Below are 14,654 nucleotides of genomic sequence, written 5' to 3'. Positions count from 1 at the left end.
TCTTTTTTCTCTCTTCTTGCTCACACTGAACCTTGTGTTCGGAAAGGCAGACCATTTAGAAACAACACCCCTGCATCACAGTATTCCTTCTACAGAGCAAACTGAGGGCTAATGACATTTGCTTGCCCTTCGTCTTCAAGTCTTGACCTATCTTTTCCTATGTGCCGCCCCATGGCCATGCGATGCTTTTTTGTTACCCAGGAGAGATTTCTGGCTCCTTCCAAGTCCAGAGGACTCCCATAGCTTCTCCTGACATTAAGTCTCCCTCATGCCACAGATCACATACACTCGAAATCCTATCAGTGCCGGAGGATGGCTGTGTTTGGTTTCTCACACTGACCCCGAAGGGAAAGTGTGGCTAACGCCATGTGTGAAGCTACACCCCCAAGAAACAAAAAACGTGATGTACATCCAGAATTCTATGAGGCACATGCAAGAAGACCATTTTTGATCTTTGGCTCAGCTCTTTAGATAGAAAACCTACAGCTCTTGACTGTAATAAAGTGGAGATGATTGTGTTCACACCTCTAAAGATATGTCTAAAGACTGCTACCTGTTGGTCCATTTATTTCTTCATTTATTTAACAAATATATACTGAGCACCATATCTATGTGCCAGGGCTGGAGAGAAGATGGAGCAGAGTGGTAACAAGATAAGCTCTCTTATGTCCCTGTCCTCTTTTGTCCAAGTAGCGTGGGGAGTGGATTAGTCAGAATTTTCCATAGAAGCAGCACCAGTAGGATGTGACTACATACAGAGTTTTATAAGGAACTGGCTCATGGGATTATGGAGGCTGTCAAGTCCCAAGATCTGCAGAGTGAGTCAGCAAACTGGAGACCCAGGAGGCATGATGGCTTAAGTTTTCCCATCTGAAGCAGAGTTGGGACCCAGCACACTGATGTTCAGTTTGAGTCCAAACACAGAAAAAGCTGATAGCCCCAGTTTGAAGGCAGTCAGGCAGGAGGAATTCTCCCTTACTCAGGGGAGGCTCAGCCTTTTTGTTCTATTCAGGCCTTCAGCCCATCGGATGGGGCCCACGCACGACTGTGCTTTGTCTAGTCTACTGATTTAAATGTTAATCTCATCCAAAAAGCATCCTCACAGAAAAGTCCAGAATAATGTCTGCCCAAATATCTGGGCATCCCATGGCCCGGTCAAGCTGACGTATAAGATGCGTCACTGGGGGAAGACAGACAGTAAACGTAATGAATAACTAAATTATATGGTATGTTAGCTGCTAAAAGTCATAGGGAAGAAAATAGAGTCAAAAGAAGGGAATCAGATATATGTCGGGGATGGGTTTCAGTTTACAATAGGGCCAGAGTCAGTCTCACAGGGAAGGTGATATTTGCATAAATAGTTGGACGAGGCTTTAGCCATGTGGGTATCTGGGGGAGGCAGACACAACCACCACAAGAGGAAAGAACCAATGCAAAGGTCCTAAGGCTGGAATGTGTCTCCAGAGCTCAAGGACCGGCAGGCAGGACAGAGGAGCCGCATGAGTGTGGGGAAAGTGGTGGGGTACCAGGTGGGAGGGGAAGAGGCAGAGAGAGAGGCAGAAATCATGAAGGCTGTTGAGAGGACTTTGGCTTTTGTCCTCAATGAAATGGAAATCACCAGAGAGTTTTGAGCAGAGCAATGACATGATGTGGTCTTCCTTTATGAGAATCACTCTGGCTGCGGTATTGAGACTAGACTGTCAGAGGGTAGGATAAGGTGGGAGCAGGAAGGTCATATTTGAGACTTTGCAATAATTTGCTATTTTATTTATTTATTAAAAAATTTTTTTGGGGCCCATGATGCACGGTATATGGGATCCTAGCTCCCCCACCAGGGATTGAACCCGCACCCCCTGCATTATAAGGGCAGAGTCTTAACCACTGCACTGCCAAGTCCCAGAGACTTCAATAATTTGGATGAGAGACGAAGGTAGCTGCGACCAAAGTGACCATAGTGGAGATTCTGAGGAGTAGATTCTGGATTGGAGGTGGGTGACTGAGCAAAGGAGGAGTACAGAATAACTCCTTGGTTCTGGACTTGAGCAAATTATAAGGACGGAGATGCCATCATCGGGACAAGGAGACACTGCAGAAGGAACAGGATTTGGCAGGAAGGCCAGGAGCGCCAATTTAGACACACTGTTTATCCTTAATCAACCTTTCCCAGGGGCTACAATTCATTACTATATGATCTGTGATGCAGCTGTTGATGTCCTTGGCTTTCCCTCCTCCCTCTGCTAGCTGAGTCTTTTTCTGGTGTCCACCCTTCAGTGTGTCTTTGCTTGGGAGCATCTTCTCACACTCTCAGTTCAGCACAATACATTGGGTAAGTGAGCTGTTTCTCACATATGAGGATGGTGCTTTTGAACCCCAGTCAGCAAGGAGTGAGCTCTGTGCTGTTCTCTCCCAGTGACAGCCTGTGCTGAGTCATCCACTCTGGCCAGCAGCAAACGTTTGTGAAGACAGTCACCATGGATTATGAGTTTGTTCTGTGGCTGGCGGTAAAATTATGTTTGTTAATTTCCCAAGCTAATTGCTCATTCTATCCTGAAACAAGCTGGCCCGCAGAGCTACCCCATCTTTGGACCCGGCTTTATCTGTGCCATATTTTATCAAATTGGGGTAATGGATGGAGACACACTGTTTAAGATGGCTGATCTGGGATAGACCCTCTCATATGAGAGTACATTGGAGACCTGCTTTGCCTTTTGATGCCAAAGACAGTGCTTGTCACATAAGAGGTGAGTGAATGAATAAGCAAACTAATGTTGAAGTGATAAATAAAAATGAACCTTCTGAGAAAGACAGATGTAATCTGGGTATCAGAAATAAACTTACCTATCTAAGATGTTAATAGTTTATCTTGTTTTGATATGTGTATTTCTTATTCTTAAGTGAACAAAATTATCAGACATTTTCTTTTACATTGTCTTCTTTTTTCCTTCATAAGCTTTTTTTCAGGGGCTTGGTGTCCTCTTTCCCTGACCTCATCATGCCTTTTTTTGTTCCTGTGAATGTGTGCTAAGTCACTTCAGTCATGTCTGACTCTTTGTGACTCCATGGACTGTAGCCCACCAGGCTCCTCTGTCCATGGGATTCTCCAGGCAAGAATACTAAAGTGGGTTGTCATGCCCTCCTCCAGGGGATCTTCCCTATCTAGGGACCGAACCTGCATTTCCTGAGGTTCCTGCACTGCAGGCAAATTCTTTGCTGTTGAGCCACTGGGAAAGCCCTTTTTTGTTCCTATTATTTGTTAAAATGTTTACTGAGCACCTATTAAGTACCAGGTACAATCCTATGTATTTGGAATACATCAGTGAGAAAAGAAAGACCTTTCCTCCAGAGTTTATAAACAGAGAGCAAACAATACACTTATAAATACACATACTGTAAAAAAGGAGCAGCTCAGTAAAAAGGGATTGGGTGCTGGAGTTTTTAATTAATGTAAAAGAGGCTTAAGTAGAACTTTTGGCTGGCTGAAATATTTGACAGATTATTTGGTTAATTCTATTTGATCTAGCCCATCTGTCACATGCTAGCAGCTGATCAGAGTAGAATACGGAGCATCCAGGAGGGCAAAACAGGAACTAGAAAGGGATAAACGCTGCTTTCCCCTCTAACTATCTAACTTGAATTCCGCCACTCACAGGCTGTATAGTTCACTTTCAATTCCAGACACTCTTGACCTTGGCACGTGGTAGAGGATGAGATGTTTGCTGCTGATTAGAATTACAGAATAAAATCCACCAGCTGCAGTCTCAAGTCCCCATTTGATCATTGTGCTGTCTCACCAATCTTAGTTTTTTATTTTAGGTTATCCTTTGTCAGCTCTGGGTCCTTCTGTTTTCCAGCCCACAAAGTTAGTTTACGAAATATCATCTGTTCCTTGTTTTTTTTTTTTTATGGTGACCCCAAAATAAAAAATTAAAATATGCATACACTGGCCAACATCATAAGAGAAGCTGATAAGTTTCAGAGAGGTAAAATATATAAACATTTTCCACAGTCGGTTTTAAACGATTTCTGTGAATATCTAAGAGGTACCTTTCAAGCATTAGCATTGCAAAGTACAAAATACAATTCTGCAAAGGACAGGCCGAAAGATCAAACTCTTTCCTTCCTCCTGGTACACAGAATGTTCCTCCCAGAATAAACATAGAGACAGGCTGGAGCTGAGCCACTGGGTTTTGGTCCTCACCAGGAGCCACGTTAGGAGCCCCGCACGTCTGCACAAGCCTTTCCAGAGGGAACCAGTACTAAATAGTAGATGCTGTGCTGTTGACTTGTTCAAAAGCCATTTCTCTTGTGGTTCATGGCAGCCATCCGTTTCATAAATTCTGGAATTAATTATTTAATATAAGTTTCCAGACTTTATGTTTGCAGGAGAGGACCACAGGCAAAAAACACATGTTACCCTCTAGTGGTAGAAGGTCCTGTTTGCTGGGGATCAACTCTCTGGCATAAGGGGCAGCACAGCAGAGGGCCTGAACAGCTGGGCACAGGTCAGCCCCGGATTCTGGTCTTGACTCCGCCCCTTTTTAACCAAGAGAATAATATCCACCTCACAGAACAGGTGTCAAGCAACAGGTGCTCCCCGCTAATGCCCTTCCTCCCTACACTTCTGCAGGGTATAATTTGAGGTCAACTGCGGTCACTCAAAGTGTACACTTGAGTGACACACACCAGTTACCATTCAGTGAGATGCCACGATGGGACTGATACAACGGTCTCCACCTCTGTAGCTGCTAATTCTTCAGCTGGCCTTTGGACTATGGTCACAGTTATGGTCACAGAGTCAGTAAGAACAAACGTTTTTAGATCCCTAGCCTTTAATGATCCCATGTGATGGTATTAGGGACTCTTTTTAAGGAAGCACTCCTACGGTCTTTTTATGATATCCTGGCCATGCTTAAAAATTATTTATCTAGGTATTTTTCTCTTGAAAAAATTTAAATGGTCAACAGTCACAAATTCCCAGAGTTTTACTTCATATCATTTTGTAGGATTTTTCTATCATATTGGTCCTTAGAACCTATCTGGCCACAAAAATGGGCTTCCCAGGTGGCGGTAGTGGTAAAGAACCCACCTGCCAATTCAGGAGACGTGAGATGGGGTTCAACTCTGGAGTCAGGAAGATCCCCTGGAGGAGGGCAAGGACACCCACTACAGTATTCTTGCCTAGAAAATTCCACGGACAGAGGAGCCTGGGGGCTATGACCCATAGGGTTGCAGAGAGTTGGACACCACCGAAGGGACTTAGCATGCACACACACATAGGACATTGATGGATAGGAGGGGTGTTTAGGTTTTTAAGCTTTCACAGCATGATGGCACTGTGGATGGTGGGAACATGCACGTCCTCCTTCCTTTCCTTCTTCCCTCGTTCCCCCTCATCCTCAGAAGTCCCTGCACTATGTGAGGGCCTGGCATGGAGGTATAGTTTCAAGGGGACTTCCATATAAGGTTCTATGAACCTCTGGTTTCTGATAATAAAGGGAAAGAGCATTTGAAACAGGGAAAAGAAAGTAAGGTTGAGAAGACCTGACTGCCATTCAGATTTTCCTTTCAAAATGCCTATACTTTTTTGGAAAACTGTGACCTTATTATAATTAATAACTCCTTAGTTATCATTTGACCCTTTTCCAGGGTCAGTGGAAATCAACCAAGAGCAAGAAAGCACTGAATACAAAAGAAGGAGTGGAGGGGAGAGTAGAGTTTGTTCTGCAGGAAAAGGACGCTGAGAAGGTGAGGTCCGAATCTGGCATGCCCATGGGATCCCAGGGCTAATTCTAGACCTGATTTCAGAGAATCAGCCTTGTGTCGGGTCAGAGTACCCGGGCTACCAAGTCTGGTGGGGCAAAGCCGAGTGGGAACCAGAGGCTTGTGCTCTGGACTGGGAAGAGCCCGGCTGATCACTCCGGGTCTCTGGCAAGTTCTGAAACTGAACATCTGTGAGCTTTGATCTCTCCATCTGTAGATGGAGTATAACATTACTACCCTTGTGCTCTAGTGTGACACTGTGAAAATTAATAGGCGATAAAAGAATTTTGAGATTAATTAAAAAGTCCCTTATAAATATTCACACAAAAGGCCATCAGTACTTATACCATTTATGTTAGGACTGGGAGGGGGGTGGCTCAGAACTGGGAAATCTGTTTATTATTTCTATATGCCATTTTACTCATGTCAAATTATCTTCCTGACTTCACAAAATAAGTGCCGTCCCTCCTCTATTGGCCGTCTCATTGTCAAAAACAGCATTTGTGCCTTGCATTTTGCATTCAGAGGCTTCTCTGATGGCTCAGAGGTAAAGAATCTGTCTGCAGCACAGAAGATGCAGGAGACACAGGTTTGATATCTGGATTGGAAGATCCCCTGGAAGAGAGCATGGAAACCCACTCCAGTATTCTTGCCTAGAGAATCCCATGGACAGTGAAGCCTGATGGGTCACAGTCCACGGGATGGCAAAGAATTGGACATGACTGAGCACAGCACACACATTTTAGATTCATTCAGAAGAATCTTCACAGTAGAATATTATAAAGAATGATTTTCAAAGGCAGTGAAAGAAAATCAACTTCGGTTAAGAACAGTTTGGGTCCAGAGAAGCAACAGGATGTGGACCCTGAGAATAACACGCTCCATCCTTCATCTGTCACAGGGACAGCTCCAGCTGTCCACAGGCAGCTGCTGAGTGGTCCCAACACCATACTGTCTGTGGGGTTTTCTTAGACAATTCTTCCCTGGGTTGGGAAGATCCCCTGGAGGACGGAATGGCAACCCACTCCAGTATTCTTGCCTGGAGAATCCCATGGGCAGAGGAGCCCGGTGGAGGACAGTCCATGGGGTCTCAAAGAGTCGGACACAACTGAGAGACTCACTTGCACTCAGAGAATTCTCCGGTGCTGTCACGTCACACCTCTTGGTCAGGTGCACACGCGTTGCTCGCACTGCACCCAATTCCTCGTAAAGCTACCCCCACACTTCACTGACACTCACAACACATATGCTCAGTCCCATATGGCTCCAACTTGATTTTTCTATTTGTAAAACACCAGGGAAACATGTTAGATGGAGATGAAAAGCAAGGTGTTTACAAACTGGTAAAGAAATACGATATTTATCCTGTCAGTTGAAATGAACCTGGCAGATGTATTTTTGGTTAAAATTAAAATCGTGAGCCCTATCAGGTTACCCCTGGCGATGCTGCCAGATGCACAGCGTGTGTCTGACAAAGAAGCACCCCTTGGTCATTTGAGCCAGACTGTGGGTTCCAACAATTCATGACAGGGGAGCTCATTACAAGGGCTTGCCTAAGGGGAGGGGCGTCAAGTATTGAATACACAGAAGCAGACTCATGAAAAGTGGTACAGAAACGAGTCTTTTCTACCTTTCCCGACCCACAGACATCCTCACTGTCAGGGGAGCATTCTGGAAGGAAAACAAATGGAATCAATCACCTTCAATTTTGGTCTGCAAAAACTGTTCTCAATTCAGACTAGCCAACAACATGCTCCCACGGACATAGGCATGGGAATGGTTCTGAGTTGCCCACTGTGCTCTCTGGACTTGTCTTCCCACTGAACTTCCATAACTCCAAACAGAAGTGGCCTGCATGTGTCCAGAAGACATACAGGAAAGACACAGCAGAGAACCTATAGGGCTTTTTCTAGGGTATGCTCTTCTGGTTTTATTCAGGCTCCTCTCGTATATAGTTTATTAGGATAGTCCACTTTTCTTATAACTGAACAAGGAGCTGGTGGTTCCTGATGTAAAAACAATAGTTCTGGCAATCCCAGAGGAAGATTTCTAATCTGTCTACAAGGCCAGCCTCTCTAAGGACTCTGCGGGCCCGCGATGGAGGCTGGATATCTGAGAATGTGACTTTGAGGGATCCTGGGGCTCCATGCAGCTTTGAATTTCCATCTTTTTACACCTTCCCTTTATGGGCTAGTATTTGGTTCTCTGGCTCAGGTGCCCAAGCCCATCTCATCCCATCGTAATAATGAATTCCAGTTAAACTGGACGCTTTGTCATCGCCTTACCTGCACCTAATAGGGCGAGTCCACTGTTCGTTATACCTCCCTGGAGTGTGGCCACCTGCATACCAACTAAGTCCTTTACATTGACATGTATACACATGGCATCTTAGGGAGCCGAAAGATTCTCACAGAACTGCCTATAAGAACGGGAAAGCAAACAAAGTAGGGAAAAGAGAAATTAAATAAAAGAGCTGTATGCTGTGTACCTTGGGGTACACAGATTTGAGAAAAATCTAGGGGATAGTAACCCCCTTGCCAATAAAATGATCTGAAAAAGACAAACAACAGGATATAAAAATGGGGACTTTTCTGGTGGTCCAGTGGTTAGGAATCTGCTTCCAATTCAGGGACGCAGGTTCACTCCCTGGTCAGGGAACTAGGATTCCCCAACTAAGCACGTGTGCCACAACTAGAGAGCCTGCGTGTAGCAACTACAGAGCCCATGAGCTCTGGAACCCATGAGCCACAGCTGGAGAGAAGCCCCACACCACAACGAAGAGCCACGTGCTGCAACAAAGACCCACAGCTAAAAATAAATAAATACATATTTTTAAAAATTAATTTTAAAAGGATACAACAAATATGTATGATAAATTTCATAAAGAATAAATACGTCAAAATCCCCAGTTAACAAACTGAACTCTGTGTAGTAGTTCTGCAACTTCAAAGGGAATGAGCAAAAGCCCCATGGACCTGGGACTATTCATACAAACACATTTGAATGAGGGAAATGAAAGAGTCCTTTTATTTCCTGAAAGGGAATAAAAGTTTATTTAGTTAATAATAAAAATAAATAGGAGCAATTAAAATGCTTTTTTCCCCCTGAAATACATTAATGTTAAAGTGTTAAGAAGTAGACCACTTAAGCTTACCTTTTGGCCTAGCTGAAAATGTGAACAGACTAAACTTGCTTATTATTAAAACAAAAGAAGTTATTGACTGAATTAAAAAATAAAAGTCAACAATCTGTCGTTTAAACAAAACACATTTGGCACCATGTCACTTATAATAGGTAGGATGGGAGAGGACTGTCTAAGATTTAACCCACTTAAAGACAAGAGCAGAGATACCTGGGCTTCTTCCTGTGTTAGATGCAATTTCACAGACTTGAATCCTACTTATCTTGCAAGACTTGGTTAGAGGGGCCCCTTCTCTGTGACTCTGTCTCCAACTTCTCCAACCTTCAGGCAGTGTTCAAGATTGCCACCTACGAGCACCCATCAGCTCAGCAGAGATTACGATGTACCCCCTTTGGATTGATCTTTTGGCCTCATAAGACCTTGAACTCTTGAAGAAAGCAGCTGTTGGTGTTTCCAAACACAGCTAATCAAATTATGATTATGATATCTCTATTATAATGACAAAGGTATGGATTAGGAAGAGGACATTTCAGGTCCATCATTCTTTTCCCAGGACTTGGTCCCCCAGTATGATTGGGATATTGGATTTGTTGTGGGAGAGGAGTTTGGGGGAGAGCACTCACATGCAGAAACACTGCAGTGCAAAGGGCCTTGAAGGCCATCCTGCGGAGCCTAGAGACTTGATTGCGCAGGTCATGGGAAACAATGGCAGGATTCCAGACTAATTGTGTTTTCTATTTGTTCACTTTGTTTTGTAACAGTTCCTATGATGAGAGAATGGGGAACAGGTTGGAGGAGAAGTTTTGAGGCAGAGAAATCAGTTTTAAGAGGCTAAACCAATAGTGTTTGTCAGTGAGTGGTGGCATTTTTTTTTTCTTCTTACATCTTCTTTTTATTTTAGTTTTTTAAAAGGCATGCTTGTAATACCTTTACTTAAAAAATTTAAAAAGCAGGTGATCTTTTTCTATCTTTCCCCTTCTTTCTCTTTTCAACTTTTTTTCTTTTTCTCACCTTCCTTTATCCCTTCTTCCTCCTCCTCTCCTTTCTTTTCTCTCTTCTTTCTTTTTACTTCCTTCCCTCTTTCTCATACTTCTCCCCTCTTTTTTTTCCTGCACTAGGGCCCTGGGAACGGAGCAAAGGTTTTAGATCCCGTAGATTCTTGTGGTCAGAGTGTTGTCAGGATTCAGAGATGGGTTAGACATGAGGGGGTGAAGGAAAAGAAGTCAGGTGATGGGGCGGAGTGTTTGGAGTTCCAACACCTGAGACAAAGAACCAGAAGGCAGAACACAGTTTCTGTGTGTGGCTCTGAAAAAAGTGGATTTACAGCTCATGCAGGGTTAATCCAGACCCAGGATTAAGGAGTAAGGCCTGGAGATGGACAGTTGGCACCACTAGAGTAGGCATGACAGTATCAGGGACATGGCTGAAATCGACCAGGGACAGACTATACTCAAGAAAATCCTCTTTGGCTGACAAAGAATGAAATTTTGAAGGAATATATACATTTAAAGGGCAGAGGAAGGAAGAGAAGTCAGACAAAGAAATTAAATGAAACAGACAACTTAGAAAGAATAAAGTTCACTCCCGAGTTGCTGCGCAGATTTAGCGGCCGCGGCCTCCCAGCGCGCCAGGGCTTCTGCGGATGCGAGGCGCGAGATCAGGATGGAGCCCGGGCTCCTACTCCGCACACATCAACTCCGAGTTTATAGTCTGCATACTGTCTATGTGGTTTGTTGTATTGGAATTAAATTTGTGTGCTGTTTGCATGAAAAAAAAAAAAAAAAGTTCACTCCCAAGGGAAGGAAAAACTTTGAGGAGAAGGACAGTCATTGATAAAAATTCTTTAAGGAAGGTGAATCGAATGAGGACAATTAGGAAGATACCACACCAACGAGAAAGGCTTTTCTGGTAAAATGATAAGGAGAGAGGACAGATGAAGGAGACTGAGCAGTGACAGAGAAGTGACGGAGAGGAAGGACAGAGTCTTCCTAAGATATCTGCTAGCAAAGGGAGGAAAGAGATGGTACAGGTGGTCAAGGAAGCCGTTTTTATCAAAGAGAGAAATGATTTGGTTTGCAGATTAAACAGGAGTCAGTAGAGAGAGAAAGAAGGGAATGATTGATCAGATAAGGTTCCAAAGAAATTAGAAGGAGGTCAAATAAATAAGAAAACTTATAATGCTATCAGATTAAAAAAAGTATCCTGAATAAAACTCTACCAGGGATCACTATAGGATTGCAAAAGACACAACCTATCTAAAATAGTAAATATTTATGTCTCAAGCAACATAAAAAATATATATGATAACAGTGAGGAAGTTGCAAGAAGAAATAAAGCTAGTAATTGCATAACAAACTCTGTTCAAGACATGCCTGAATAAAGAACAGAGATAAAGCTGAACAAAGAAGAGAAACAAAAATGAAAATTGCAATAACCGGTATATGAGACAACCTGAATGACAGAATTGAAAATATTTTCTTTTCAATAGAAATAGGTGTACCATCAATATCTATCACATATGGGAGACAAAGTCATATTTAATAAACACATACGCATATCATTCATGTTGTTGTTTAGTTGTTGTGTCCAACTCTTTTGAGACCCCATGGACTGTAGCCCACCAGGCTCTTAGGATTTCCCAGGCAAGAACACTGGAGTGGGTTGCCATTTCTTTCTCCGGGGAATCTTCACAACCCAGAGATGGAACCCATGTCTCCTACATTGGCAGCTGGATTCTTTACCACTGATCCACTAGGGAAGCCCAACAATACTCATAAATATTAGAAAAACAATATCAACTTAATTCTATTTAAGCAATATTATATGAGTAAAAATTTTTTCTCATAAACAATAGCAATAAAAGAGGCAAGCCATGACCCAACCCCTGTGGGTTAAATTTCTTTAGAATTTCACCTCTTGAAACAATCCTTTCAACCCATCTCTTCAGTATTTCTCCTTAAGCTTAGCTGAGGACATTGGAGGGTGTTTGTTCTGCATAAAGAGTGATTATTATTTGATGATCTTCTCTACTCATTCTACTTTATAAATACAAAAAAATGTTTTATATGTATGGGCTAACATTTATTGGAGAACAGAATAAAAAATTAAGATATGGATAAGAATCTATGATCAACCAAAAGTAACTCAAAAATAGAAGAATGCCCAATAGTGCCATATATAATTATCGGATACAGTATATGTCCCTTAAAATTACACTGTTAAAATTTGCTTGATATGAGAAAATGTGAATATTTAATTATGTTCTAGGGAAAAGCAGAAAAAATACTTTGACATAGAACTGAGGAGAGTGTGAAGTAATGTAAGTCATTTGAGCATAGTGTTTATTACCTTTAGAATTTCTTAAAATCACTTTTTTAAAAACAAAACCAAAAAAAATCAGGGACAAAACGGAATGATGTTCATCCTCTTTGAGGTCAAGAAAATGAGAAGGTCATGGAAATTTCAGGAAACGTACTCTTTTTAAATGAGCTAAATCTATCTTGAAGTTCCATTATCAATAAAATAAATGTTCCACGTAGGAAAAAAACAAACAAGATTAAAACCACATAAAATCTTTCAGAGCAAAAAAAAAAAAAAAGATCACAGGTGAAATCTGTGGTGACACTCACACATTGGGAGATCTTATAAGCCAATTATCTTGATGTTCAGGTAGGAAGAACATAATTTAATTAGCATTTTAAAGAAAATTAAAAGGAACCAAAAAGCCAAAGGAAAGACAGACTGAGGTGATAAATTCATAATTAGAATTAGAAAAACCTGGTGTTCAATTTTTTTTTTTTTGCTTTATTGAAGGATACCAGACAAGTAATCTCTCTGTGCTTTATTCCTTATCTATATGGAAATAATAATACTTATTTTTATAGGCCAGGAGATGATTATGCTAAGGTCTTCCTATGGTCTTGTTGAGTGTGAATCTCCTTTTTGCCAGAGAATATCTATCCAATAAGTACAGAGAGAAGACTCTCGTCTTCCAGTCGCACTGAGATTCTCTCACTGTAAAAAGCAATTGGGGTTGACTTTCCATGTACTCTTTGTTTCCACAAAGATAAGAGAAGGTTCCCAGGTATTCATTTAATAAGTGATCTGGGGAGAAGGTCTTAATCATCTTGAATGTCTAGGGTTCTGTTGGCTTTAGATGGTTAACTCACTCAGTCTCTTACTGAGCACCTACTATGGCCACTGGACACAGGGCTGGGTGTTCATGACTCAGCAGTACTGAATAATCACATTCTATTATATTAATCCCTCCCTGGTACTGACTGGCAGTCACTGAAGGCATTACTCACAACCTAAGTCAACAATCAAACTGTTGTGATGCCAGGGGCAACCTAAGAACATGATGAGTCAATCAATCTAGGGAAAACAACGAAGTTTAGGGTAACCTGACTGGAAATAAAGATATTAATAACAAATCAAAGGAAATAAAGGTGGTTTCACAACATGTTGTAACACCACAGACAGCCCTGTATTTCAGTTTCACTCCTTTGTCGCTACCTTCTTACTAATTAACACCTACTTTCTATACTTTCAGGGCCTTGGGGCTACAAATGATGGACAAAAACACAAAGAAGAAAATAAGCGCAGAGTGGTTCAGGGAAGTCATCTGCTAAAAAGTCCCCAGGTGCACAGCCACGTGCCTGGCTGACAACCTCCTCTCTCCCGACTGATATAAAAAAGGAGATATGCTGATCCTTCTCGGCTCTCTTTCTTCCCATTGCTCTTCTGTGACTCAACCAAGAGAGTACTCCAATCCATACCAAATACATTTCCAGATATCAACAAAGGAAAGTTGACTGGAAAGATCAGAAACAAAAGTCCTGTCTCAAACACAGATCACTGAATGCTGTGACTCTGGTTGCTTGGGCTTCCCTGGTGGCTTGGCGGTAACGAATCTGCCTGCCAATGGAGGAGACGTGGGTTCAATCCCTGATCCAGGAAGATCCCCTGGGAAAGGAAATGGCAACTCACTCCAGTATTCTTGCCTGGGAAATCCCATGGACAGAGGAGCCTGGTGGGCTACAGTCCTTGGGGTTGCAGTCTGACACAACTTAGCAACTGAACAACAACAACATTAAAAAAAAAAAAAAGATGATTCAGTCTCAGGTACAGTATTAGAGAATTATAGAATGATTCTGAATGTCTCTGTCCCAGACCAGAGAAATCCCATCAAAAGAGAAAAAGGAAAGGCAAGAGTTCTCATTTTCCCACAAAACATATTTTAACGATAATGAATTATCCAGTATGTCTCTATAAAAAGATCCTTCAAATTCTAAAAATGTCAAGTAAATTTTTATTGATGACTATTTACTATAGCCATTATCAGTTTCAGATAGGTAAGCTATGATATATATATATATATATTTTTTTTTTAACTGAATGGCATATGCAGTTAAAATTCATTTGTAGTTGCTCAGCCGCTCAGTTGTGTCCAACCCTTTTGCAACCCATGGATTGTAGTCTGCCAGGATCCTCTGTCCATGGAATTCTCCAGCAAGAATATTAGAGTGGGTTGCCGTTTCCTTCTCCAGGGGATCTTCCTGACTCAGGAAGGATCAAACCCATATCTCCTGCATTGCAGGTGTATTCTTTACCACTGAGTCATCATGGAAGCTCTAAAATTCAGTAGGGACTCAAAGTTAACAATATATTTATAACCTCTTTATAGGACTTGGAGCTACATTCCCCCGTTTTAAATAATGATAATGTTTTAGCTGTACCTTGGTTTTTATTA

At 42.0% G+C, this 14,654-nt stretch overlaps 1 protein-coding gene and 1 long non-coding RNA gene across 2 annotated transcripts in view; one reads left to right on the top strand and one right to left on the bottom strand.

The window, feature by feature from the left end:
- The window catches only part of CAP2 (CAP, adenylate cyclase-associated protein, 2 (yeast)), a 138,924-nt gene that overhangs the window by 59,646 nt on the left and 64,624 nt on the right, over positions 1-14,654 (bottom strand). The gene's annotated exons all lie outside the window — the stretch shown is intronic.
- Positions 1,874-13,841, top strand: LOC104995071. Its single transcript, XR_826029.1, has 3 exons — positions 1,874-2,741; positions 5,647-5,745; positions 13,455-13,841. It is a non-coding gene; the product is annotated as an uncharacterized LOC104995071 (long non-coding RNA).

Source organism: Bison bison, unplaced genomic scaffold, assembly GCF_000754665.1.
Source record: "Bison bison bison isolate TAMUID 2011002044 unplaced genomic scaffold, Bison_UMD1.0 scf7180017864274, whole genome shotgun sequence".
NCBI lineage: Eukaryota > Metazoa > Chordata > Mammalia > Artiodactyla > Bovidae > Bison > Bison bison.
The sequence above is the reverse complement of the archived record's forward strand: the minus strand, read 5'-3'. Positions and strand labels throughout refer to the sequence as shown.